Source organism: Aptenodytes patagonicus, chromosome 2 (genome assembly GCF_965638725.1).
Source record: "Aptenodytes patagonicus chromosome 2, bAptPat1.pri.cur, whole genome shotgun sequence".
NCBI classification, from domain to species: domain Eukaryota; kingdom Metazoa; phylum Chordata; class Aves; order Sphenisciformes; family Spheniscidae; genus Aptenodytes; species Aptenodytes patagonicus.
The window spans coordinates 72,944,525-72,968,718 of NC_134950.1; the positions used below are offsets into that span (position 1 = coordinate 72,944,525).

At 41.7% G+C, this 24,194-nt stretch overlaps 1 protein-coding gene across 3 annotated transcripts in view; it reads right to left on the reverse strand.

The window, feature by feature from the left end:
• The window catches only part of LOC143156555 (poly(rC)-binding protein 3-like), a 548,870-nt gene that overhangs the window by 146,860 nt on the left and 377,816 nt on the right, over nucleotides 1-24,194 (reverse strand). The gene's annotated exons all lie outside the window — the stretch shown is intronic.

Below are 24,194 nucleotides of genomic sequence, written 5' to 3' on the forward strand. Positions count from 1 at the left end.
AAGATTACACCATCAGCTCTACTTGGCTGAAATTCTGTCCTCTGAAGGCAGCCAAAACCAAGGTCTATTGCATCAATAAAGTCCAAAATGAACCCTATCTTGAAAATCAGTGTCTGGGCTTCTGTATCAAGGGAGACTGTATCTGCAGGGAACCAGGAGCACTGTACATCCAAGATAAGGTAAAAACAGGATTTTTTTTTTTTTTAATGGAATTATGGTATAGCTCTATAAAAGTGACATCCCTTGCCTGGAATTCCAGTGCAGTTAGATCAGAAGAAAATGCACTTTGTACCTAGACACACAGCAAAGCAGAGAGGAACTGATCTTCAAAAAAGGCACTGTATCTGAAACATTACGTACAAGTTGCATTAGCACTCATACCATATGAATTTTACAGCATCTGTTATCCATGGTTATAAAGTGTGATGTCTATAGAAAGTCACTAAGGTACCAGTGATCATGAACCTTGCAGAACACATGCACAACTGATATCTCATAACAGAGATGTTATGATTGTATAAATAACCTCAGTGCAGTGTGAGGAGTTGAAAAAGATCGCATGGGCAGGGGCAGCTAGTCAGCAGACTGCTGAAGGACAAAGAGAGAATATACTCTTGGTGCACAACACTTCTGATCTCAGGAGGCAAAATCAGCTGCATTTGTCTGACAGTCCCTGCCAGGCTGACATGGAAATGACCATTTAACTATCTGAGGTGTCCCTCTCAAGACAGGACATGATCGGCATTTGCATCCAAAAGCATATTTCCAGAGGAACACAGGGTGTTTGGAAGTGGAAGTCATGCAGAAGTGAGCTTGCCACCTGGCAGGAAGGCTGACCCTATGAATCCACCATCTTCTGCTCTCACCACAGGGCAATGCAAAAGAAATCCCTCACGGGATACTTGAAACAGGAGTCATGGTTAAGTATAGACCAGAAGCGAATTTGTCATTGTTTTATTTATACCCTTTTGCTCTCAATCTTGCACTTGGATGTCTGCCCTTAAGTCTTGCTTAACATAATTTTGCAGTGTTTCACCACCCAGCCAGTCCAGTGCAGTGGAGAGACAAGATGAAACAGAATGAAACCAGTAGGTCCTCAATAGAAAACAAAGAAGCGTGCACAGGGTTACTTGAGACATGGGTGTCTCCTCCAGCAGGATCATAGAAGCCCAGAGCTGGCAAGTATTTCCCTCCTATTTTCAAAGGATCACTGGGGGATGGACGGGAAGGGAGGACTTTACGAGCAGGGAAAGGATTAGCCCTAACAGGCATGAACTAATTCCTCTCCTACAAGAAGCAGATGGCAAAGCAATACTCCACAGTTCTGGGTGAGCCCTGGGTTTTCAAACAGATTCCAACTCTGTGTTTCGTTGTTACAGGGAAGGTAGAAAGTCATTTTTCACTGCCACGGCGAACGTGCCATTTTATCAAAGCTACCCTTGGGGAAGTTTGCTTGTGAAGGTTTACAAAAGAGGTGACTAAGCATGCCAGTGGGTGTAAAAGGAGTTGCTAGTTGACCGGCACAAAGAAGAAATTACTGTGTTTTTTGTATAAAGTCTAAATAACGTTTATACAGTACTAATCACAGAGCTAAAAATAATTTAAAATCACCCACCATTTTCTTCTTTTAAAACTCAAAGAAGCAATTTTTTTTTTTTTCTTGAGTGCCCTATTGCATATTCCTAATAGTTCATCAAAGACTGGAAGCAAACATCCAGTCTTCACTGAGGACTAATATAAAAACCAATCAAGCTCCTTGACAATAATGACAACTGACATAACGGGAGCCACTGTCCAAACCAAAAGCTGAAGTAGGCATCCAGCCACGATGCCCAAAGGGCTTTCATGGAGAAGGGCAAGGATGCCTGCATACAAATGATAGAACTTGCTTACTGTTGGAATAAGTTGTATCTGAGAAAAAACAGAAATATGCCAGAAATAGGGGGAGCAAGGAAGCACGTGAACTGGCTAGAGGGCAGCCCTTGAAGACTGAGCCTGAGCAAAACTCAGGGAAAGTTCCTCCTTTGTCCTAGTGCAGTGGTATACCAAAGAGGAAGCAGCCATAAGGAGTATGAAATAAGGAGTAAGACATCTGATCCTCATGAGCCTCACAAATACAACTCTTGACCTAATACAGATGATAAAAAGGGGGATTATAATATGGCTCACTGTGACACTTTCAAACAATTAGAATAAAAATCTGTCTTGATTTGTAAAACCAGAGAAGCAGTTATGTTGTAAAATTCTGCCACTTTGAAAAACACTAGCTGCAACATGAGGAAATATCACAAGCACAGGATGGACCAAGAGAACAATTCACAGATCTTTAGGAATAGTTCAATTCCATCACTTAAGGTCTGAGGTTTTCCAGCTTGAAGGAACAAAGCTCCAGGGCACAAAAACCAGTCAGATAGTCATGGAACAGACGTTGGAAGTTCCACTTCTAGACTCTGAATTTGGCTACTGAATTTGTAATCTCTGGAAATTCCCATGGAATAAGGTGTAAAAATCACCAAGCCAAAAATCCTGAAAACACTGAGAAGTTGAAAGTTGAAACTGAACCACATTTGTGGTTCAAATCTCAAATGCAGACAGTGATGGCAGAACATCCATCCAACCTGAATGAACGAAAACTGTTTTTAACACTAATCTGTTGAATTCACAACAAAGAACCTGGGGTAGAAAAAGGAGAAACTGAGATAGCCAGGAGTGGAGAATGAAATGCAGACAATGTCATCTGCATTTTGGAACAAGTAGCATAGTACATACAACATTTAGACCAAGGACGCTCCCTGAATTTCTAAATATAAGTAATGCCATGATTATTCCTCATTTAAGACTATAAACATTTTGCATGCCTTTTATTCTAGAGCCAGCACAAGACTTTTCAATGACTCAGACAAAATTGACAGTCAGTCCTCCTAAAATAACAGATGGGACAGGACCACCCCTGCCTGCTGCAGAAAAGTGGGGAATTGCAATGGAGAGATCTAGAGGATCCATGCTGTTAATCTGGCTGCCTCCAGGGACTGATACTAGTCAGCTATCACAGCTGCTGGCACTGGGCATTCTACCAATAGTTTCCACTCCTACTTTAGGGGCAGCAGCAGTTTCAGACAACCTGTTTTTCCCAGTCCTAATATGGACAAAATTGGGGGGGGGAATGTTAAGGGACATGCGCTTTGTCTTCCCAACAGCCTGCTACCTTAGGCAATTTCTGCTTTGCCTATGCTCACAGCCAGACCAGTTTGCTGCTGGAAGCTGAGGACTCAATTTAACTTTGCTGCTTCTGCATTCTCAGAAGATTCAGCAAAGACTCCGTTCACCAGTGTCATCTTATAATTCTTCTGAGAGTCAGGGGCCTTGACCCTAAATGTATGAAGTCCACCTTATGTTAGTCTTAATTCTTCTGCAGGGGCATCAGTATAATATCATTCTCAAAAAAACAAACAGTTCACCTATAATGATCAAGAATTTTTTTAATATGCTGTCCATATTGTGCTCTTCAAGTTCCTTGTGAAAGAGTTTGAGTGTAGTGAAATTCTTGATGTAAAAGGCTACCGTGAGATATTTCAATATGCTGGTGCAATATAAGAGTTATCAGTGTGCCAGGGTAGAGCTTGGCTGGTTTGATCAGGAAACTATTGAAGAGCCGTAGAGTAAATAATAGATTTAAAAACAGGAACAGCTTTGAAGTGTGTATTGGCAGTTGCTCATTGTACAGTACTCTCAGAACACACGTTGCATCAATATTGGCAGATAACACTGAAATTTCAGTAAATATTAGTGTTTCGAGCTAGGGTTATTAAAGCCTCATGCAGGTATATTTGTTACAGCTTTTCTGACAGATTATACCACTGTTTGCCAAGTCCACTAGTTTAGCAACAACAGGAAAAAATGCAGAAGAATAATTTTGTTCAACATAAAATCATCCCTTGCCATACCATAATGACTTTTTATATACAACTTCGTATCCTACTTCATTCCATTATTTCTTTTTAAATGTCTGAAACTTTACTGAGGCAGAAGATACTTCAGTGATGCTCACCAAGTTCAGACCTCTTCTCCACCTGCAGATTTCCACTGTGCTCTCTTGAGATTCATTTTGTCTTTTAGTGCCTTAGCTCCATGGACATAAAATAATAACCTTGTCCTACCCCACAGAGCTGCTATTAGCACAGCCCATTTAGATTCTGGAGCATTGCAGCATTATGGGAGAAAAATGGTTTATCTATGTACCGTTTTGGGTGTACATTTTCTACTGAGCTTTTTAAAAAAAAATCTAAATTTGTCTCTTGAACATTTTTTTTTTCATTTTCTTTTCTAACTTCCATCATTTTGTTTTGCTTTGTACTGTGCTGTGTCTCCTGCTACAGTCTTCTTCCTCCTTCAGTCACTTTTTTGTGTCATATAACTGTGATGAGGTTTCTCTCTGTACTTCTTTTTTCCACCATTGCATTCTTCTTATTTCTCCTTTATTGCCAGGCTCTCTAGATTGAGAATAGATAACTATTCCCAAATTTATTCACATCTTTGCATCTCCTTTCTTATTGCTCTGAGCCTTTCCTTTCCTGCCTGTGTACCATCCTGCCTCCTCTCCTGAAAGAATTTTCTCCTTTTACAGGGGTGAGGGAGAACCCTGCACCAGCAAGCATTCATTGATGAGGAGGTAGGGAAATTAGAAAGAGTGACTGATAAAATAAATAAAAGAGAGCTTTTATTCAGGATAAATGTAGGCCTTTAGCTATGTGTAAAACACCTCAATGAAAGATAATGAGTGCTTCAGGGCAGGGATGGTATCTGCCCGAAATAAACATTTCTCCAGTGCTCAGTGCAAAAAAGCTGCTAACCTTGCAGAGGCCTTAGAGTTGCTACAGCTAAACCCAGGAGGCTTTACGGGTTAAATCTAACATCTTGGACCCAACTGGGAAATAAAATCAAAGCTGCTGCATGCTACAAAACACATGGTTTATGGGCTGATCACAGCCCAGCTGCCGATGGCTCCCAGCTGCTTATTCCCTTGTCCTGTGCAGTGGACTTTCAAAGAGTGCAAGTCAGAAGCAACCAATGTTGTTATTTACCTTGATTTCACTCATTTGGAGGATCTAGATCTGTCCTCAGAAAAAGAAGTTAAAAGTCTTGTTGTTAAGCCTAGTTAAAAAATGGTGCTTTCGACTGCAACTGCAACTTGGCCTTTCAGAGAAGAACTCAGAATCCAGAAGAACTCCTAGAGTAAGAATAGATATATTATTTATATGTAGAGTGATATTGATTTCTATATTTCCTTCCCTTTTAGGGGTGGTAAGTGCATTTTTAAAGTTTGATAATTGCTTGGTTCCAAAAGGTAAGCTATCTTCTCCCTGCAAATCTGGAGAAATGTTAAAGTTGGCAATACATCACTGGAAAGCCTTACCTTGCTAGGGCTCAAAGCAGACCCACCATTTGTGTGCAGAGCAGCAGGCTCAGGGAGAAATCAGCACCTCTCCTTCTGGAGTGGTTCATGACCAAAAGCTCACAGGACTCAATCCTGCAAGGCACTGACATCATCTAGTACCATACTTTGCTGCTTCAGTCATATCACCATACTTTGCAGTGCTCAGCCACTGCCAGGGTATACCCAGGAATCACGTCTGTATACACCTGTATGTTTACAAGAGGCTGAACCTGCCATTTGGAGTCTGCTGATGAGTGAGGAAATTTAGGCAGCTGCCCAAGGATGAAATTTGCTGCTGGTTTGGGGGACCTGCTCACTATTCAAGTCCCATCAAAACATCTGGAAGCTTTGCTGCCTCAGTCTTCCTCACTTTTGAGGCAGGACATACGCACACACGTATGTCTATATCTAAACCTCTGTCTATATCTGGGTATAATTTTCAGAAAATAGAATTTATTCCTAGGATTCATCCCACTTATCTGTAGTGCAAGCTGCACTGAAACCATTAACATTTCAGAAGTTATTATTTTAGTATGATCACTGTTTCGTTTGTCTGTGTAACTTTTCCCAACCTGTTCTTTCCTCCTGCTACCCTTTCTTTCTTATCCATGCATGCTTACACCAACCCTTCCTTTCTCTATCCATTTTTGCAAACGGTTTCCCTTTGATTTTTTTTGTCCCCATGGTTTGAATTTTGTGAGCATTCCTTTCATGTTTTAGTTCCTTTCTGAGGGGACACAAAAGAGAGAGAAAGCAATTCAGAAAAAGAACAATAATTACCTTTTATAACTTTAACTACATATCTAATGTCAGGTCATATTGAGGGGGAAAGGCAGGGAAGATGGAAAGAGAAACTCCCCAGAGTTGTCTGTTTTTTCTAGACCATTTCAATACACAGCACAGTAAAGAAGATTACTGGAAGTTCTTCTGAAAGTAGAAGTCATTTCCCAACCAGAAAAATAGAAAAGAATATAAACTCTGGCAAGTTAAATTTAATAAGCCCGGCCAAAAAAAGAGTTTGAAGAGCAATTTTCCAAAGGCATAAAACCAATAATAAAATGTTTTTTAAGCACATCAGAAACAGAAAGTCTGCCAGAAAGTCTGTAGGGCTTATAAGTAATTGAGGTATGAAAGGGGAGCTCAAATAAGTTCAGACTGTACACCAGCAAAGTGAGAATTCTTTACATAGGTGTCCACTGCTGAAGAGCTTTCAGAGGTTCCCAGGCCAAAACTTCTTTACAGGGAACAAGGCCCTTAAAACTCGTTAGACAATAGGAAACACCTAGTAGAAGTAAATGGTCACTCTTCACAATGCAGAGAGATTTCTAGTGGATCAGTGCAGGGAAATGCAGTGTTCAACATAGTTGTCAGTAATTTGGATAAGGCTGAATAGTGAGGTGGCAGTTAATCACACTAGATTATTTAGGGTAGTAAAACCGAAGGGTGACTAGAAAATTGCAGAAAGATCTCAATTCTGTGTGATTGATGATAAAAGTGCAGATGAAATGCAATGCTAATAAATGTGGAATCTGGAATAAAAATACCAGTCTTAACTATACATACCCAGGGATGAGCTTTAAGTTAGCTGTTACCACTCTGAAATACAGCTGCCGCAACTGGAGAAACCACATATAGTCTTATGAAAACAACAGCCTAAAGTGAATAGAATATTATGAATTATTAGGAAAATGAAATGAAAGAGAGCAATTCTATTGCCATGGAGAAAATGTGCCTTATCTTCTAAGCCCCAAGGGACTCACCTGAAGTAGAAAACATATAGACAAGGGTGGTAAGTAAGATAATTGAAGGTAAGGGACAGTATCTGTGTGAGGAACAATAAGTAGGCTGGGATAACTCAGGCTGGAAAAGAGATAGCTCAGAAGAACATGACAAAACCCACAACATTATGTGCCACACCGAGAAGGGTAAAACAGAAAAGGCTATTCACCCCTACTAGTAATACAAGAAGGAAAGAGCAGCAAATGAAATGTTGGAGTGTCAGATTAACACCAAAAAAATGGACTATACTTTTTTACAGAATGGGTGATTAAGTTATGGAATAAACCATTAGAATATATTGCAGTGAAACAAATTCATGGGACACCCCACCACCCCCAACATTTATTAGAAACAAAGGTATAATTTCTAGCCAAGCCCCTAGACTTCAGACCAGGAAAGGCTGAGAAAAGTACTGGAAAATGTATCCCCCTGACGTTGCCATCTTACACTTTTGAAATATATGTTATCATCTACATTTAGAAAAATATACCAGGCCTACTGGTTAGGCCCAGCAGAGCCATTTTTCTGTTCTTACCCTCAGGAGAGCTGTGCTCTGAGCAGAAGACCTGAACAGCTCAGCACGGAGGCACAGGGTTACCAAACCAACCACGAACAGCACGTGTCAGGACAGCAAAAGGGGGCCAGAGGGTCCTTCATCTCATGCTGGTTGCTCTACAGCATCTGTACCCAAGCCTAAGAGCTCTCTGAGCCTGGATATTCAGCCGGTACAGTCAGAAGTTCTGACCACCACTCTGGCTGTGGGTTTATTTCACTCAGTAACGTAGGCTTTCCTCAGAGGAGTTCTGGGACCATAAGAGGGAGGATGAAGTCTTGCTCTCTTGAGAAAAAGCTCTTCTGCTCACAGAGCTATTGGACAGTAGAGTCCCTTATATTTTAGGTAGGTCTTAATACACAGTTAGTGAAAGATTTTGAAAGATAAATCATTGCCCGTATTCTGGAATGAAAAATCCCATCAAAGTCCACAACAATTTCTTCCCTTCATTTCCCCAACCCCCAAGGCCTATCAGATTTATTCTCTAAGCAAAAGAATATTTGTGAAGATTGAGAAAATTGGTGAAGAAAATGGTTTGCATTTTAAGCAGAAGAAATAAGCAAGACAGAAAAATATTAAAATATATTTAAATTGGATTTGTCCAGGCTAGTAAATCACCCGAATTGACCTATTTTTACCTTGTATTTGTTTACAAGGTCTGCAGATCTCTTCACTTGTGTGGATTAAACATGCTTCACTGACTTTTTTGTTCTATTTAACAAAAAACCACAATCCATTCTGGCAGCCTGGTATACATGACCACACCTACAATATTTCCTAGCAGCAATGACTTATATTTTGGTAATAATAATGATCTGCATTTTCACTGTTCTTTTCCTTCAAAATACAAAGTGCCCCAGGAACATTATTTAAATCCTTAAAGCAGTCATTTAGGTAAGCAAAAACAAATTCTGTAGGGATTATCAGCTTGGAAGGGATCTTTGAAGCTCATCTGGGCCCACTCAAGCAAGATCAGCTTTGAAGTTACATCCGAGTTCAAAGGTTGCTCAGGGACTTGCCCAGTCAACTTTGTCATATCTCCAAGAATGGAGATGCCACAGACTCTCCTGGTACCTGTGCCAGTATTTGACACCCCCCCCCCTCAAGGCAGGAAAGATTTTTCTAATACTTAGACAAAATTTCCCATGTTGCAACTTATGTCTCTTGCCTCTTGTCCTATTATGGTGCACTGCCTAGAAGAGTCTGGCTTCACCTTCTCTGTACATTGCTAGTAGGTAGTTTAAAACAATTAGATTCCCCCCCTTATTCTCATCTTAAGGCTGAACAAACCCAGTTCTGTCAGCTTCTCCTTGTATGTCCTGTGCTCCAGCCACCTCATGCTCCAAGAGTCTCATTCCAGCATGTCAATATCCATCTTGTACATGGGAACCCAGAACAGGGCACAGTCCTTTAGGCAGGGTCTTACAAGCTCCAAGCAGCGGGCCAGAATCCCTTCCCTCAACCTGCTGGCTACACTCTTGCTGGTACAGCCCAGGATGCGGCCGACCTTCAGGATGCTCTGCTGACTCATGTTGGAGTTGTTGTCTGCTGGGACCCCCAGGAATTTTTCTGCAAAACTGCTTTCTAACCAGTTGGTGTCCCACCTATCCTGCTGCATGGGCTTGTTCTGTCTCAGGTTCAGGAATTTGCATTTGCTGGCGCTGAACTTCCAAAAGTTTCTGCCAGACTACTTCTCCAGCTTGTTGAGAGGCCTCTGAATGGCAGCCCTGCCCTCCAGCGTATTAATTGCTGTCCTAATTAGGTACCATCTGTGAACTTGCTGAGGGTGCGTTTCATCCCATTGTCTAGGTGAATGAATGAACATCGATGCCAGTATTGACTCCTGACAGGTGTTACTAGAAATCACCCATCAGTTGGACTTTATACAACTGATCATAACTCTTGGAGCCTGGTGGTACGGCCAGCAGCCACTCAGTTTGTAGTTCACTTCTCAAATCCACGTCTCACCAATTTGGCTGCAGGGATATCATGTAACAGGCCTTGTGGAAGTTAAGGTAAATAACCACTGTTCTTCCTTCACCCACCATACCAGCCATCTCCTCAGAGCAAGCTCTCAGACTGTTCAGCCACAATTTGCCATTTGTGAATCCATGCTGGTTGTTCCCAATAGTATTCTTGCCCTCCATGTGCCTAGACATGGTTTCCAGAAGGGTTTTCTCCAAAATCTTCCCGGGGACTGAAGGGAGGTTTATGAGCAGATAGCTCCCCAGATCTGCCTCCCTGCTCATCCTGAAGATGCGTGTGAAACTTGCCTTTTCCCAGCCTCAGGAACCTCTCCTGATCTCTAGGGACCTTTTGAAGAAGACACAAAGCAGTCCTTGCAGTGACCTCAGCCAGCTCCCTCCACATCCTTGCATCCATCCATCCTCTCTTGTCCCATGGACTTGTATATACCCAGTTTGCTTATTTGGTCACTGACTCAATCTTCCCAGATCCTGCCTGGGAGACCTGAAGACAGAATTTGCCAGTAAAGACCAAAGCAAAGAAGGCATTGAGTTTCTCAGCCTCTTCTGTGTGCTTTGTTATCAACTCTGCTGCCTCATTTTGCAGCCCCACATCTTCCTTAGGCCTCCTTTTGCTGCTACCTTTAGAAGGTCTTCTTGTTGCCCTTCCCTTTCCTCACCAATTTCAAATCCAGCTGAACTCTGGCTTCCCTAATTCCCTGCCTGCATGGCCAGACAATGGTCTGCAATACTCCCAAGTAGCCCTCCTTGGCCTCCCCTGCCCTCTCTTTTGGTACCGGTGCCCAGGCTGGAGCTGCCTGCCCATCTGTTGTGCCTGTGTGATTGCCTGGGCCGCGGGCTGGGCTGAGCCCAGGTCTGGGGAGCTTGTCCTCAGAGAGCAGCACCCTCTCCAGGTCCCCTTCCCCTTCAGGGCAGCCTCCCATGGGAACCTGCCAAACAGTTCCCAGAATGAGCTGGTGAACCCTCTATTTTCATTTGCTGTTATCATTCTGGAAACTTCCCATTTTTGCCTGAAGTATTTGTTCATTTCAGACAAAAGATGTGCAAAAAAGTTTAAGTGTAAAAAAAAAAAGAAATTAAAATGAAACTTTTTTCTGTATCAAAGTAATTTAGATGCATCTGAACTTTTACAAGGAGCCATAGTCACTAAATTATGTTCACTGACTAAGCTGAAATAAAAAGTAATGGGGTAGCGATGCTTAATGATTATTGACTGTAAGTAAATTATTTGTAATTTTAAATATTAATTTGTAAATAACGATACATGGCTAAGTCTGACAATATGGCTGGAAAATAAAATCAAGAGAGATTACAAAAAATCCCCTCCTAGCTCAGCATCTCACAAATTTTGCTTGCTACCTGTCAACTTCTTCACTTTTCAACAGACCTAGTCTCGTCTCCTTTGCAACTCACAGTGCTGCTTAATTTAAACATTCTGTAATCATGTTTTTTAGTCCTAAATCATGAGCCTGTGAGATGTCCAATTACTGCTTCTTTCATTTTATTCACAAAAGACAAGCAAGAGGGAGAATACTGGTTTTTTACTCCCACCTGTTATGCTAAGAGAAGCCGAAAGAGTGTTTGACAGGTAAAAATATAAATGATGAACCTCCAAATTAAAAATCTATTGGAATTAAGTTCACATATGTTTGTGAGAGTTTGGGCAAGTTCCAGAAACTGACAGCATTTTGCTTTTTCTTTGACACGTACAGTATGCTCAAAAAGCCTCCACTAAAATGCCATGTAATTAACTCAGGATACAAGGGATAAAATGGTGAAGAGAACAACAAAGATAATTTGTCACCAAGATTTTAATTAAAAACCCCAGTATTATAGGAATCAATTTCAGCAGTGCTTTGCCCTGATTACTACCTGTCAGATAGCATATGGAGACTGAACAGGATATTTGAATGGGGAGCATTTGCAGAATCTCATCCTACATCAGCATTATGAAGGTAAGTGGTTTATCTACATTGACTGTAATTCATCATCTATATTTTAATATTCCAAAAACTGAAGACTTTGCTCTGATTTTAACTTCTCCTAACATTACTATTTTCCAGTAAATGTTACATTGATAATAGCTTTTCCTGACACACATTGCAGTCTCTGTCTTGGCCAGGGAGAAAGATCAACGTGCTTCAAAATCACAACAGCCATTAACTTGTTACTTTTTTCTCCCAAACCTTGTAGTTGTTTGCTAATAGTGTTACATCACACAGGCACACAAACGTTGTTGGCCACAGAAAGGAGAGAACCAAATTTGATTTCAGACCCTGAATTGACCTACCACCTGCACAGCATTTAGGCAGTGTTCTTATCCAGCCTTCACATTTTTATCTTTTCAAAATATTCCCCATCTGAAGCAGAACACTTTGGAGTCTGCAACACATTCTAAAGTAATGACTAAACACTAATCCACTAACATATTAAAGTGGCACTTGAGAATTTGGCAGTATCACTTTAAATAATCTCTTAGCCTACTGATGCCTCTCTCAGTATCCTGTGTTTCCACACATAGTTGATGAATAAAATTATTTGAAATAATCCTTGCCCATACTTTACTTCACACAGTATTTCTTGCATGAAGAGCAAAGGATGCAACATGCATGGTTTACAATAAGGAAACCTGTAATGCAACATATGGTCAAAATTTCAGTTTCTATAACATTTTTCCTTCAAGTTATCAAAAAGTATTTTTATAAAAAATCCCAGCTTAAATCTGAGAGTGCCACTGTGGAATAAAGACTATATTTCCTGGAATGCGTCAATGATAACTTCCTTCTCCAAGTGGTAGAGGAGCCAACGAGGAGAGGTGCTATGCTGGACCTTGTTCTCACCAAGAAGGAGGGGCTGGTGGGGAATGTGAAGCTCAAGGGCAGCCTGGGCTGCAGTGACCACGAAATGGTGGAGTTCAAGATCCTGAGGGCACCGAGGAGGGTGCACAGCAAGCTCACTACCCTGGACTTCAGGAGAGCAGACTTTGGCCTCTTCAGGGATCTGCTTGGTAGAGTGCCATGGGACAAAAACCTGGAGGGAAGAGGGGCCCAAGAAAGCTGGGTAATATTCAAGGATCACCTCCTGCAAGCTCAGGAGCGAGGCATCCCAACAAAGAGGAAGTCAGGCAAAAACACCAGGAGGCCTGCATGGATGAACAAGGAGGTCCTGGACAAACTCAAACACAAAAAGGAAGCCTACAGAGGGTGGAAGCAAGGACAGGTAGCCTGGGAGGAATACAGAGAAATTGTCTGAGCAGCCAGGGATCAGATTAGGAAAGCTAAAGCCCTGATAGAATTAAATCTGGCCAGGGACGTCAAGGGCAACAAGAAAAGCTTCTGTAGGTACATCGGGGATAAAAGGAAGATGAGAGAAAATGTGGACCTGGTTACCTGGGATACGGAGAAGGTGGAAGTACTCAATGACTTTTTTGGCTGAGTCTTCACTGGCAAGTGCTTGAACCTCACCACCCAAGCCACAGAAGGCAAAGGCAGGGACTGGGAGAATGAAGAGCCTCCCACTGTGGGGGAACATCAGGTTTGAGACTATCTAAGGCACCTGAAGGTGCACAGGTCCATGGGACCCGATGAGATCCATTCACGGGTCCTGAAGGAACAGGCGGTTGAAGTTGCTAAGCCACTGTCCATCGTATTTGAGAAGTCGTGGCAGTCTGGAGAAGTTCCCACTGACTGGAAAAGAGGAAACATAACCCCCATTTTTAAAAAGGGAAAAAAGGAAGACCTGGGGAACTACAGGCCAGTCAGTCTCATCTCTGTGCCTGGGAAGATCATGGAACAGATCCTCCTGGAAGCATGCTAAGGCACATGGAGGACAGGGAGGTGATTCGAGACAGCCAGCATGGCTTCACCAAGGGCGAGTCCTGCCTGACTAACCTGGTGGCCTTCTATGATGGAGTGACTACATCAGTGGACACAGGAAGGGCTACAGATGTCGTCTATCTGGACCTCTGTAAGGCCTTTGACACGGATCCCATAGCATCCTTCTCTAAACTGGAGAGGTATGGATTTGATGGGTGGACTGTCCGGTGGGTGAGGAATTGATTAGATGGTCACATCCAGAGCATAGTGGTCAATGGCTCAATGTCCAGATGGAGACTGGTGACGAGTGGCGTCCCGCAGGGGTCCATATTGGGACCGGTACTGTTTAATATCTTCATCAGTGACATAGACAGTGGGATTGAGTGCACCCTCAGCAAGTTTGCAGGTGACACCAAGCTGAGTGGTGCGGTCGACATGCCAGAGGGACGGGATGCCACCCAGAGGGACCTGGACAAGCTCGAGAAGTGGGCCTGTGTGAACCTCATAAGGTTCAACAAGGCCAAGTGCAAGGTCCTGCACCTGGGTCAGGGCAACACCCGGTACCAACACAGGCTGGGGGATGAAGGGATTGAGAGCAGCCCTGCCAAGAAGGACTTGGGGGTACTGGTGGATGAAAAGCTGGACATGAGCCAGCAATGTGCGCTCACAGCCCAGAAGGCCAACCGTATCCTGGGCTGCATCAAAAGAAGCGTGGCCAGCAGGTCGAGGGAGGGGATTCTGCCCCTCTACTCTGCTCTGGTGAGACCCCAGTTGGAGTCCTGCGTCCAGCTCTGGAGCCCTCAGCATAAGAAAGACACGGACCTGTTGGAGCAGGTCCAGAGGAGGGTCACAAAAATGCTCAGGGGGATGGAACACCTCTCCTATGAAGAAAGGCTGAGAGAGTTGGGGTTGTTCAACCTGGAGAGAAGGCTCCGGGGAGACCTTCTTGCAGCCTATCAGTACTTAAAGGGGGCTTATAAAAAAGATGGGGGCAGACTTTTTAGCAGGGCCTGTTGCAACAGGACAAGGGGAATGACTTTAAACTAAAGGGAGGTAGATTTAGCCTAGATATAAGGAAGAAATTTTTTACGCTGAGGGTGGTGAAGCACTGGCACAGGTTGCCCAGAGAGGTGGTGGATGCCCCATCCCTGGAAACATTCCAGGTCAGGTTGGACGGGGCTCTGAGCAACCTGATCTAGTTGAAGATGTCCCTGCCCACAGCAGGGGGGTTGGACTAGATGACCTTTAGAGGTCCCTTCCAACCCAAACTATTCTATGATTCTATGATTACAGAAATTACTTTGGTCACTTTTGGCCAAAGCAATGCAGGAGTTCAATGTCACACATGAGGGTCAGGGAGGGGGTAGCAGATGGAGAAATCAAATACACAAGATATCCATCATTATTGAGGAACAACAAGCCGCAGTATTGTACAGTTTCTTATAATATCATGTTAAGTGAACACTGACGTAATTGGATGTTGCCTTGAGTTCTTTTTGCTTGTTGGCACAAACTTATGATTTATTCTCTGCAAAAACTTGACTAAATAATGTCTGTGCTGCACACCGCTGCCTATAAGGCATGTAGGCAAAGTACTTTTTATGGCTTAAAAATTATTAGGGGATCAAGATCCGCCTCGTTCCTTGAGCTGAAATGTGGTTAAAACCGAGGGACTAAGCTTTCCATTCTCCCTCTTTGAGTAGGGAAAATGAAGGTGAGGGGTGTCTTGATCCTTAAGCAGTATTTAAAAAAAAAAGAAGTGTTCTCTAGCATCGTGCTTTAAAAGTTTTGTTGGTTCACTGATTTTTCCATCAATTCCCAGCTTTCCTAAGAGCTGTCCCAATATGCTACAGGTATTGGGTTCAAACCTGCTTTGCTTGCATCTTCTGTCATAATCACATTATGAGATGACACATACATTCATTTGGCTGTAAGGGAATGCTTAGAGAAGTCAGGTTAAGAAGATGACTCAGTTGCCTTATTTAGATGAAAAATTCTTCTGAGTATGCGGCACATTAAGCCATTCGTTAAATAACAAAATATGCCATCTCTCTTTCTTCTCTCTGTTCTCATTTTTCCATTCCCAGTTTCCTGGTCCTTCTATCATTGCATGTTTCCTTTCTCCCAATCTGTTGATCTCTTTTCTCCTCTTTGCTACTCCTATACTTGCTCTTCCTCCTGTTCCTCTTCACTCTTCCCATACTCTCTCCTACCCTACTGCTACATAACACTGCCAGTCATTCCCAGCTTCTCCTTTTATTCACACCCAGCCTCCTTCTATTTATGGTGTTCTTTTTCATGGAGCATATATACATGGCAGGAAACCAGCAGCTTCCTCGTTTTCCAGTACTTCATGTAGGGAAAATCTGTGCCATTACATAGAATCTAAACCCAGTCTACAGCAATGCCCTGTTCACCAGGTGCCCCAGAAACAAAGGGCCACCATTTTTTTGAGTGTCCTGCAGCCTACAGAGCTATTCTAGCCAAGAACAGGTCCTGTAAATGACATGCATGATAGTGGCTCCATGGTAAACAGTAGGTCTTGCTCTTCCCTGAAACTCTTCAAGACTGCCGGATGCGTAAAACAAGCTATGTTTGGTCAAACTTCACAAAAAGTGTTTTTCCCCTCCTCTCCCAGTGCTAGATTTGCCTTTTAAATTATTAAAGCTACTCATCAGAGCTAGTTCGACTGGGCAAGGCCTGGGGCTTCTGAATACAATGGTGTCACAGGCATGAAAGCATTTCTTTTCTGCCACAATGGAGCCATAGAATAGAACCTAAAATAAAAAGTAGAAAATATAGAGACAGAACATTAGATTTTTCTCTTTGATTTTTCTTCCTTAGATGTAAAACCCATTAAATAGGCCAGTATGTAGGCAACCTCTTATTTAACTAGAATTATGGCAATTGCACCCACTCTACATGGAAACATAACGAGTAGTAATGGCTAATTATTTCAATGAACATTTTTTCCAATCAACAATTATAATTCCCAGATATTGATTATAACACATATCTTTAAAAATATCAACAATTATTGCTAAAAGACTGAGTAGTTGCTTATAGTGGAAAACGTACACATTAGGAGAGAGGAATTATTCAAAATTATATGCATTCTGCAACACAGGAAATCTATTAGCACACACAAATTAACAAGCCACTTTGTGTTTCCAGTCAGGGCACCATGATAGTCTGTGACTCGTAATCTAGAGCACAAATAAAGCTGTGAATTTGCTATGCTAAAGTGCCACCATTGATATTCCTACATTTACTGTGTCTTGCATAAATGAACTAGTCCAAGAGGAAGGTGGTTGGATGATGCTTACTTATATTTAGATATAATCCTTTATGTACCAATGATTAGCCATTGTCACAGGGCCTATATAATGACACTGATTTCCATGCCTAATTCTTTCCGCTTAGTTGGCTCTAAAACTTTAGGTAACATCTGACACAAGAACTTACATGGAAATTAGGCCATCTGGATATGACCTTCTCCCTACAACCCATTCTCTCATCCTCTCCTCAAGGCCAAGCAACAGGATAGGTTATAAGGATAACCCAGCTGCCAAGCACATCCAAAAGTATGCCTAATGCATAAAGAACGGTGAGAAGGACTTCCTCCAAATTCATCTCCCATTTTCAACATAGCCACACCAGTTCTGCATGCAGGGCAACATCATGGCTGCAGGGACATAACTTGCTGAAATTACCTAATTATGCTTTCTCTCACTTTTCTTTATGGATGCTGCTGATATCAGTCAAAGACAACTCTTTGAAATCCCATCCTTGGAAAAGGCACAGAGAAGGACTTCCACACCACACTTTTGGAACAAATCTGTCTTGCTAGACTCTGGGTTATAATAAATCTGAAGCAATTTCTGTTCACTGTGTAGAACTAGGGCAACAGAAACATGATTGTTAGCAACGTGACAAAATACATTCAAACCTCTGGCAATTAATGAAAAACACCAGTTTCTTAGCGCAATGCTGTCTTCATACAAGTTCACAAGTACCACAAAGTGATACTTTCCACTGGCTTCAGTGGGAACTGGTCATGTAAATAAAATGTGGTTGTGGTGCACCTGGATGTGATTCTGCCCTTGCTGCCTCTGTGCTGACAGACTTCTCAGCACCTAAAGTCATCTGTGCAACAGGGAGGCTTTGTTTATTCCATGAAAACCTGGGGGTAACTTGAGTTTTTTTCTTATTACATTTTTTTTCTTTCTTTTTTTTTCTTCTTCTGGCAATCAGTGCAATTTCCAGGAATTAGAGTGCATGGACTAGAGGAACAGTGACATGCTTTTCTATAAATCTTACAGTGATCAGGATAGGAAAGTCACATAGTTGTGGTCTCCCTTTTCACAGCACGAATGTGAGGAAACTACAAAATATTGCAATATACACCAATATCACTATGAGTAGAATTTCACCCACAGGACTTTTTTTTTAACTGAAAAATCAATAGATGTCAAACAATTATAATACAGGTAACTTTTCCAGCACAGCCTGTAATGGAATTGTGCTTTAGATGTAAGACAAATGCAAGCCATATTTTAGCCATGTTTTGGAGTTAGCAAAAGGCAGGGTTCTCTAGAATTATCCACTGTCACCATGGCATAACCTGAAAATTTATTTTTCTGTCTTCCAGATACGTTTTCAGTTATTCTTTTATTTACTTACGTATTTTACTTCTCGCCATGTTGTCCACATTCTCTGGATAGGGTTCAGTTCAAAAACATCTCTGTTTTGGTTTACAACAGAAGTCCGATAAACACTTATATGCTTCTTAGCATGAAACATTAGTCTTTTAAAATATATACTGATGCTTTGAACCATCACAGAACTGATTGTGAAGGTGTTCAGAGCTTCTCTGAACTTGAGCTACCCAGGCTGGGTCCTACTGCTTTACCCATCCAGAGGAAAGTGCAGGTAAGTAATAAAGATAATGTATTTATACCACTTACTACCTGTGTGTGTGTGTGTGTGTACATATATATATATATCTCTCTCCACATACATACATTCACTATACATACATATGCACTCTATATGCATTTATTATACCTGTAAACATAATTTTATTACAATTAACTTAATGATCAACTAATTTGATCACACTTTCTTTTTTGAGTGGAATCTGAGATATCTCCATTCTGTTAATGTTTGATAGTGAGCTGTAACTTTTCTTTCTCTCAGAAAGAAGGGAAAATAATTTAGAATCCTTACTTCACTTGACATTGCTCATTTGGAGTGAAAAAGTAAATCCTCAAGGCTTGTACCTATGCTTGGTACAGTAATTATGAGAATGAAAAGAACAGCAGTTTGCTCTAAGTTTCAGAGTCAATTCAGGCTGATAACATCTGAAATTGGGAAGGCAGAACTGATATATAAAGCCAGTGTACAGCAATGAGAAAAGATCACCCTGTGTCTGACTAAAATGGTATGCAAAGCCCATGCTGCCTACAGCAGGCTATATCCATTGTCTGGATGGTGAAAATAATACAGTCCTTCTCCTTCAAGAAAGCAAAGCTGCACACACCACCACACCCTGACTCTGACGGGAGACAAAGGCAAGGGATTGATCTGTGTAAAGGAAGAAGGAAAACTACTTGCTGAAAAGATGCAGAAATGCACACCCCCGTTGCCTGACACAGGAAAGAAGAAAGGGTGCTGAATGCATACATGCACATACATTCTTCTACTCACAGCGCTACCCACTGCCAAGAGAAAACAACCATCTCAAGAGAAACAAAGAGGAAAGAGATGGAAAGTAAAATAAAGCCAGCCAATCGAATGCAATAAAGGCTGAGCAGATTTTTAAAGGAGTTCAGAACCCACAGTAAGGGTTCTGTCCTGCCAACAGGTCTCCTGAGCTCCTAGAAACGGTGGGGGATAGAAGAGGAACAAGAGAATGGTTTTGAAAGCTTAGTGAGGGTGTTGGTGGACTACCTTACGCTGCACCCTAATGCAGTGTCTCAGCCTTTGCACTGGGCCCCTGAGAACACTCACGTGTGTTTCGGTGTCTCATGTTCAGTATTTATGTAATTCACCAGATTGTCTGGACAATTCAGAAGGAACTTTCCTACCTGATGTCCATGCGCATTTTTGTGAGCACGCATGGAGAACCAGAGATGATCTATTTCACTGTGTTCATAGGTTCACATCACAAGAGGTTTGGGCTGGACACCGTTATTATTGTACAATGCCATGTGAAACACTTCATAGGGTGACACAGCTTACTGTAGATTTAGGGGTTACAATTCACGGAATCCAGCCCTGGGCACTGTGAGTCCTGAACTGGGTTGCTGTGATGCTGACCTGAGCACTAGTACACAGGCAGGGTTGAGCAGTATGGACACTCATTCTCTGGCTTAGCTGACTGGGTTCCTCCAAGTAGAGCATGAGTCCATAAATCTCTACAGAGAAGATATGCTCAGTGGGGAATTCAGCAGCTGACAAGCAGCTGAATGGAAACACCCCACAGAGCGGCTAGTGCATCTACGCAGAGCGGTATGTGGGCACAGCAGGGTAAAGCCAGCGTCATCTCCTCCCGTGGGCCATATTAGCAGCTGTGCTGGAATCCTTTACTCCAGAAACACCTACTGAATATCCCAGTTCAAAATACACATAAGCAAACATTACACAGAGGTGCACTCTTATAACATTAATGCATGGGTTTTTCAGTACAATGCCTTGGCATTTCATAATGCTATCTGACTGCTTTCCCAAAAGAAGAATAACGATAACATACAGAAATAAGTGGTTTTGTTAAAGGTACAGTGATCATGAAGGAAAGAAAACATAAAATCCAGACACATAACAACAGCTTGGGGTGTTTCCTGGCCTAAATTGCAGCTCTCCTCATGTCTAATATCCTGGATGTAGAAGACAGTTAAGGGATATCTAATATCCTGGATGCAGAAGACAGTTAATGACGATCATAAAATACTGAAATGACTATTCAATTCCTATTCTCTGGCAGAAACTGTGATGTTGGTTATTACTGGCCTTTCATGCTTCAATAAAAGTCTTTAAAATATCACCTCTGACTTGACTGATGTGCTTTTGAAATAGTTTCTTGAATCAGAATACCTCCACTGCCAGCATACTACAGAGTTCCCTTCAGAGTTCCTGGCTTTTGTATTAACTAGTTTTCTTTCTTAATGTTTTCTTCTCTCCTGTGGTCAAGGTTTGGAAATGCTACTTTATGCATGTGTGCAAGGGCACAAGGTTACACTCAGTGATTTTATTTAAGCTCCCTTATTTAAGAAAACAAACATTGGGATTAATTAATTCTCATACGTGACTTCCAAGCTGAGAAACTACATTTCTTCCCCTACTTCTTTTGTTAATTCTACTAGTAAAGGTTATTGTCATCCGCTGGTAGAGAATTTAAACAGTAATTTTGTTGATGGTACACTTTGGAGCAGAGAATGGGTCTTCCTTTCTCATTGTGACAATGGTGCTGCCGTCCTTTCGTGGTACGTACACGGTAAGGCAGACAATCCGCTTGGATATTGCAGAAGCAGGCTTCTGACTCCAGAGGACAAAAAGAGACTAATCAATCCTGTTCAGCATCTGGGTTCCTCCTCAGGTGTCCAGGCCATGTTATCTTCTCCATATACTTAATTTTTCTTCTGGAGGAATCATCAGGGGTTTCCTAGTAAATTACCAAACTGAACTCTTCAAACTCCTTAGGCCTTTCCACAGCTGGGATTATAGAGCATTAGTTATCTACTGCCACGTTAAGCTCTGTGAGCTGCTGAGAGCACCTCCTAATCAACTCTTATGTTTCTAGCTGATTGACTTAGAGACTACATTGTAGTCTAAAACAAACTTTTGTCTCCTGTGTAGCAAAGGTTTGACACATCCTCATTGATCTCTATTTACTTAAATAAATTAACAACCAATTAATGTGAAGTAAAAGAAAACCAACCTCAAAATACTAACATAGGCCAGCTGTATTCTTTAGAAGGGGGGAAAAGGTGAATGAATGTTTAGATATCAGTGTGAACAAAAAAAAATTGCATATGAGTTTACGTATAACTGCATGCTTAGCATCACACCTGAATTCAAGTCTGCTGGATACAACCATGCTACAGCCACTTCTGCTGCCTTCTCTTGTGTTTAAAGTGCTTAAGACTTGGGGAATAGCAAACACTCGCTTTGCACACAATATTATGCTGGTTTGACAACATTACTCCTCCCTGTTTTCCGTACTCTGCCCCATAGCTGCGCCAGCGGAGGGGGTTGTGTGAACACTCTCTAAAATGCTCAAGGCAAAATGAGCCAGTTTATTTTAAGTGGCGTGAACTGTGGATCTGGACTGCCCTGGCTGAGTTTGCAAGTTTCAGGCTAAGGAGCAATCACGCGAGCCACTCCGTTAGCAAAACTGCAGGGGCAGCACTGCCAGCTGGTGAGTGACAGTGACAGTAGAAAGCAGGAATGTCTTTGAGCAGAACAGCTGGAGCCTAGAAGATGCCATCCCTCTGCAGCTGTAAAACTTTTGCCTCAGTGTCCCTTAGGTGTGGGAAAGACCAACCCCAAAATAAAACAGATGGGACAGGGAAAGTTTCTGTTAGTAGCTGTAAAAAAGCCCTTTACAATATGTTACTCTTATCCACTTGATATAAGCTATACTTGAAAAAAAACCCAAACAGCCAGCTAGTAAATCAGCAAACTCTTGTACGTATAGAGAGCAAAAATTTCTTATACCCAATCCTCAAATAAATAAACTACACTTTTCTGTGGTGTAAGTGCACCAACTTAAACTTTTTCTAGCTTTTGTCATTAAAAAACCTCCAAACTCATAAAACCTTCAAATATCAAAAGCTAAATCTATCCCTAAATGGTGTTCCTGTGCTGGCAAAAGTTTTCAGCAGAGATTTGGTTCAGAGAAAACACCATAGGTGTTAAGGTACTTAACCTTAAGTGTGTCTGTGTAGAGTTTATAGGCATTAAGCAAATAACATGTCTTAAAATCCAACGGTAGTTTGATGGACACTTTTTTCTAGCCTGACTGAACTGAAGCAGTTCCCTTCCCTATGATGCATGTTCAGTTGCACCGGAGTAATGATTTGGGGGCTACACTGCAAACCAGATGAGCACATTGCTCTGCTTTATAAAGGACCTTGAAAAAACCAAGAAAGGAGATGGGTAATTTTCTAGGGTTGCTAACCCAGGTCAGTGCTCAGTCCTACAAAAAACTGTACCAGCACAATGGGAAGAAAAGAGGCAGAGACAAGTGGTAGGTTGTGAACAGGGGTGGGAGCTACTTAAAGTCAACTTTGCCACCAAGAAAAATACCCATGGAAGTCTAAATTGGTGTTAGGCATGAGTTCTGTGCCCCACCCAGAACTATAAACTAGCATTTATTAATTTATATTAATACTAATATACACATAAATTAAAAAATGTTAAATTTTAAACATACTAAAAAAATAACATTATAAACCTTGAATTAATAGTCCTTTAAAACTGTAATCAAGTAAAACTAAAATTCATGTATGTATTACGTATTTGTATTTTATCACCTTTAAAGAACTTCACTTAAAAATACAGTATGAATTCTTATGCAGGGAAACTGTCACTTATGATTCAATGTGATTCATCTGTTGCATTTGGAAGGAACTGTGGGATGGCATCGTGGATGTGTATTTTCCTCTCATTCTATTAGATACATAATAAAGCTTTCAGAATATTTTTAAGTCATAACAAAAACTCTATAGGAAGCAAAAAAATAGCTGAAAATCACAGAAGTCTACTTTCTAAGGCCTGCCTCTGACCCCAGACACAACCATTAGCACAGAAACTGCACTTATCTTACAGATATGGAATATGGACTTCAAGCAACAGCTGCCAAAACACACATTTAATGAAGATAAAGTAACAGAGTGATGGAGAATATCAGCTAGTAAACTTCTCAGGATTACTCATGCAAGACATCATCCTTTTATGTAAATACACAAGCACGCAGTGCCAGCCAAAAGCCGTGTTAATCTAACATTGAATTAAAGGCAATTTTAACTTCTGGACTTCATGTGATGCTGAGGGTGGCTCTCCCCCCTCTTGGTGCTACACCAGAGCTTGGACCAGATGGCCAGGTTAGGAGCACCTGGAGTTTCCTAGGCTGCACCACAGCTTGGGTTTGTATATTAAAAGTATATGGCACCGCTTCTGAGAGTGCGTGTGGCATATTAGGGCGTAAAGGTCAGGAGAGGAACTGAGAGTGATCGCCTCAAAGGCCAGCCCCCCGCAAAGGTGACGTGGTGTCGTAAGAAATGATGTTCTAAAGGACAGTTGTTCTCACCGTCAGCGTAATGCCTACCATAGGGATAGCGATCGTGGCTACAATGCTTTAAGTGTGATTGTTTAAAGACGCCCAAGTCTGACCTAAAGAAGGGCTTACATGCTTTAAACTTGCCTGCTTCTCCCAACTATTTTAGTCAGCACAAGAAAGGACAACGCCCCTCCCCTGCAAACCCACCTCTCTTACCTCATGGGCATTTAAAATTAAAAGCATCAGTTTGAAGCCAAGAAAAATCTGTTCTCATATGAAAGGAAAAATTACACACAAACTTACTCAAGACATTGAATTATGAGTGAATATGAGAAAACTATGAATT